The sequence below is a fragment of the Epinephelus moara genome, chromosome 21 (genome assembly GCF_006386435.1).
Source record: "Epinephelus moara isolate mb chromosome 21, YSFRI_EMoa_1.0, whole genome shotgun sequence".
Taxonomy (NCBI): domain Eukaryota; kingdom Metazoa; phylum Chordata; class Actinopteri; order Perciformes; family Serranidae; genus Epinephelus; species Epinephelus moara.
The window spans coordinates 22,819,701-22,825,376 of record NC_065526.1 but is presented as its reverse complement, the minus strand read 5'-3'; positions in this window follow the sequence as shown (position 1 = coordinate 22,825,376).

Genomic DNA, 5,676 nt, shown 5'->3' with positions numbered 1-5,676 from the left:
AAAGTCTTGGACTCTTTTTGAAGTCTAGAACTTTTTCCTTAAGGAACCACTCTTACATTACTGAATAAACTGGTGACCCCTGACTAAGTTACATATTTTATGGATATTTCATATAATATTTAATGCATATCAATAACAGAACAAGTGATAAACTGTACAATTATTAACTTACATATTGAGCGCAATTGACCCTTTGCTAAGTTCCACCCCTGGATGCAGACTGGCCAATCATAACGCAGCATCGGGCTGCCTCAGACCAGGTACCGACAACGACTCGGCTGTGCTCCATTGACTCTAATGCAGTCGTTTCAGAATTCCTTCATTTTCAGGCTGGTTTTGTGGATTTGGAGCTAAATGTTGTGCCTGGGGCACGTCGTGTATTAATGACACTCGTTACCTGGAGAGGTTGGAAAAAGATATACGTTTCTTCCCTGTTCCAAAACCAAAATCAGACCCTGAAAAGTGTAGGGTTAGCTAGCTAGCTACTGAAGATATAGCCTACTGAATGTATACACATGCTGCTTTTGCTTTTTAATGATTATAACAGTGAAACAAAGACCGACCCTGCTGTACAGGAACCAGTGAAGGGAAGCAGGGAAACTTTGCTGATATTCAAACAGCTGTGTGTCATCGCATTGTGCGCAGACGAACGGTGTTTGACTTCCCCTGGAGATCCCCACCCGTCTGGCAGCATTGACCGGGTGCTGGCAGTGGCACAAGGGTGAAGCTGTTCATCTGCACATACCGCAATGCCACACAGCTGGTTCAATATTGTCAAAGTTTCCCTTTATATTCATTGTCCTCTGCGGCGATCAGCAGTCATGTGATGGTTCACTTTTACACTGTGATCTGTAGCCTATAGTTCGGCTTTAGCTTCTAACTATCTTTGTCTTTTTAAACTGTTGTTGCTGCTGAGTCAGTTTGACATCCTGGATACATCCTTCAAACACAGACTGTAGACCGCTCTGTCTGCTTCTCTCTGGAATCACCATTTCATTTTTCCAAAAATATGATAATATTTCAAAATTATTTACAGTGTGGGCTCTATGCTTACTCTGACAGCTTGCCGGACCGTCACAAAGGGGTGAGGCTTTGCGAAAGGTTAATTACTACAGGAAGTTAGTGTAAAATGAGTGATTTGGATGAACTTTAAAAAGATTGCTTCCTGTAAAAAACTACATCAGAGACAAGTTCTTTCTGTCTGTTTGTTTTTAACAATCATACAAATGTATTTTTCTCTGAATGCTTAAACACTTACATTGATTCATTTATCTCTGAAACCATTAACACTTCTAGCCAATGCATTGGCGTGCCAAACTTAAGGCACCTTTTCTGCTGTGCACTCAGTTTGTAATTTAATGACACATTTATAGCAGAACTGTGAACATTTGTCTCGACATTGCTGCTACATTGCCTAGTTTTGAGGGGGGTTTTTTTCCAAACAAAAATGTCTGTTTTTTCCTACTGCGCTTTTGTTGTTTGAGGAGTATTACAACTTTTTGAGAGTCCCCCTTATTTTCACTGAGAGTCGGTTATACACATTCACACTTTACACATTTGTAAACCTGTGTGAATGTGTGTTTACTATATCTTTTTTTCCCCTACGTATTCAGTGTTTTCCTCTCACTGACACTTGGGCATTGTTCTATTAGCTCTTTGGTTGTTGTAACTGTGCTTTTCTATCGCAAGATGAGGCTGTTTAGGAGAGATGGAGGGCTCTGTGAATATAGCTTGTGTTCAGGTCTTCACTGTGCTCTTATCCTGTGAGATTTTTTTTTTTCGTTTATACCTTCAAATATTAATCCAAGCTTTAAAAATAGCACATTCATTTAGTTTCTTCACAGAAATGAATGAAATGCGGAGATGAAGGCATCCTGTATGTATATTCTTCAAAGCATTTTTGTTTGCACCCGTTAAAGTCAAGAAGGCCTTGTAACCATCCATGACGCTTTGGTGCCCCTAGTGGGGGTCAGGATCATCAGTCTGGGAACCAGCAGTCTACAGCAACTGCTCTCGTATGTGGACCTTGCACATGTTTAAACACTGACAATCATCCACTGAAAATCTGAAAACTGCATGTCTAAACACCTTATTAAATTAGGCTACCATTTTTTTTTTACAATCACTAACTTCCTTTTGTTCAATATGTGATCAAGTTTGTAAAAGTCTTAACATTGGCACATCCTTCTGTTGTGGGCCATACAGTTAATACAATAATTGCAGTCAGGTAACGCATTTATAAAATGCTTCAATCGTCCTTACATACAAGCTTATCCTACACTGAAAGTATGGATCTTCCCTGTCTTATTTACAAGTGCACAGAGAAAGCCATAAATGAAAACTGACTGTTCAAACCTTAAATACAATACAAAGCCTCTACAGTACCTCTGCAACAACAGAAACTGTAAAAGCTTGACTGAAAGAGCTGACATGCATTTTTAAATGAACAAACACTGAAACATTGAGAAACAGCTGATTTACTGTAAGTTGTGTAAAATAGCCCAACCAAAGCTGATTCAAATCTCAATCAGAAAAGTAGCCATGCCTTTAAGTTCTGTAAATCGCATGGGTACAGTCAAAAGGGGACTTTTTGGATTAATTTTGTCTAATGTGGATGCAGAAAAACACAGAGGAGAAGAAAGAGAAATATTAATGCAGTATCTGATCAAGGGAGACAAAGAGAACCAGGCAGAGGAGTAGCTGGACCAGGACTGTCTAAATCTGTGCATTTCCCCCCCTTTCTTTTCGGAAACCAAGGCCATGTATGTTGGATTTTTTTGTTGTTCATGGCTGAAATTTCTATTGCTAATAAAGTTTTAAAGATGCTTTCACTTTAAGATAGTATGTTACCAAAAAAATACACACTTTTGAGACTCAACCAAACAATTTAGAGCGGATTACAGTAAAAAAGAAAAGGAATGATAAAAAACAATGGATTTTATATAGTATATTATAGAAATACAACATGATAATGTAGTTTTTCTTATCACTTGTTAGTATTTTGAAAGCTGTTGGTCTATAATTGATTACATGTTCCTCTTGGATAGAAAATATGTTAGTGTTTGAAAAAATGATTTGACATTGATATTTGATAGAGTAAGTGCATGTAGGAAGGTTTGTTTTTTTTTGCTTTTTGATATTTAATAAACAAAACGTGGTTTTGAGCAGAGAATGAACCATTTGGCTAATTGTGTGATAAGGTTGTGTTGCTGTGGTAAAGGAAACTCTGAGGAATAGATAATGCTTGTTAGCAATTGTAAAAACCTGTGATGCAGAAGAAAACAGCAGCTGTCCCAAGCCCTATCCTTGGGTATTTTGGAAGAATGATGCAGGCATCACAAAGAGGTCAGAAACTCTTAAAGAGTGGTTGAAGAAATAAAAAAATAATCCCAAATAAAAACTATCCAGAAAAACGACTAATTGGCCATAGACGTGTTAATTACATGTACTAACTCATTCTTAACATTCCCTATGTATACTGTATCCTAAATATCACTTTGCATTGTCATCATGCAATTGGTTATTTGTCAAAAGCTCAGCAAAAGACTGTAAAAGCCACAAAAAATCACATAGCTATAGGTGCAGATACATACAGGGTTGAACTATTAACCTTACAGTATAATCAGTGCTTGTTTAGGCCTGGTTTTGTACTGATTAAAGGAAACAGTGCAGCAAACCAGCAACCGACTGAACCTAAGGGGCAATGAGAATAAAACGTTATGAAATGTGATGCTTTTGCTTATCAATTGCTTTTAAAAGTTGATGCACTAACCTTAGAAGAAAACAACAAAACCAACTACATAATGGCTATGAATAAAGAGGATAAAGGTGAGGCATTAGGAGGAAATGCTTGAAACAAATTGTGCTGTCTGCAGCAACTTGTTCAACTGTCACTGGCTAACCTTTGTCCCCAGGACTCACACAAGACTCTCAATCTCTGGACTCATGATTCGTCACCGGTGTCTCACAGTTCACTACACAGATTCCCAGAAACCATTTCCTCTTTTTGTAACCGGAACACTACATTGATTCATCATCAAACCGGTTCTTACTATTAACTGTCAGAACAAACGACACACACAGTGTGTCCTATAGAATGAAAGATTTGCTGTGGCAGCAATGTACAGTTCAGTCACTTCCCATGACCTGTTAAAGGACCATGGTACTGTAGAAAATGCAGACATTGTTTTCAATATATGTATTGATTTATTACTATTATTTGGTGACAAAGCTTGCAGAATTCCCTTCCAGACTTTGTGTGGTTGGAAGCTTTTTAGGACCCTGCCCTCATCTTTACACTTTACTCTACTTGTCTCCTCTCTTTATCTCCTCATCTGTTCCTCCCCAAGGTCTCCTGTCCTCTTCCATCCCTATGTTTGATCCATATCAATCAAGGTAAACAAATATATCTATGAAGTAATATACTGTGGTTATGTTTTAGTGACAGCACAACCCCGCTGTAACACACTCGCGTTTGGTGACTAAAAAGCTGCTGGAAAAACACGTTGCTCAAACAAAACCAGTTTTGTTGTCTGTTGGTCTCGAACTGTGTTCTGCAGTGGTATGTAAAGTAAAACTTCATAATAACCATTATAAATAAATGGGAAATTGATTATTGATTATTTTACTGCAAACAAACAATTAAATATTTGATAGTTATTACTAATTATTAGTAATGCAATATTTTTATTGTTGCACACATTAAAGTATTTGTTAATCTGTAATAATTGGTTTATAAAGTGTCTATAAACATTATTTGGATAGCTATTATGAAGTTGTAACTGATGATTATAATACTTTGTTCAATGGTTGATAAATACTGCGTAACGCATCTATAAACATTATTTGGGTGGCCATTATTAAGCTGCAATGTTTATACATGTAGATGCACTACACAGTATTTAGTAACCACTTAACACTGAAGTTAAATCATCATCCAAATGATGTTTATATACAGTTTACAAATCAATAATTAACCATTAAGAAATGCGTAATATATTTTCAGTTCTGACAAAACTAAAATGATGTGCTTTTCGAAGTCAAAGAATACAGATGATGAAGTTTGTCAGATTGTTACGCTATATGACAAAGTGACTGAACGAGTATCAGTCTACAAATATCTGGGATTTTTCTTAGAAGAAAATTTGTCTTTTAAACATCACATTGAGTGTCTTATGAAAAAAAATCAGGGTTAAGTTGGGTTTCTATTTCAGAAACAAATGTTGTTTCTCCTTTAGTGTGAGAAAAAGACTTATACAAGCAACATTTCTATCAATACTTGACTACAGTGACATTTTATACATGCATGCAAATATATCTTCTCTGAAAATTGCTGGATTCAGTGTATCATGCAGCATTAAGATTTGTAACTGATTCTGGTTTTCGTACTCGTCACTGCAGCTTATATGAGAGTTTTGGTTGGCCTTCTTTGCACAATCGTAGATTGGAACATTGGTACATTTGTCTTTATAAGGTTATATTGCGTGATTTGCCTTCTTATTTATGTTCTCTCTGGATTCCTAAAGTCGCCAGGAGCTGTAATCTTCGGTCAGATGGACAAAGTATGTATGTCGTTCGTCGAACACGGACTGTCTTTGGTGAAAGTGCCTTTAAAGTATTCGCACCCTCGTCCTGGTGTGAGTTACAGAGACATTTTAAAATGGATTACCTGCCATA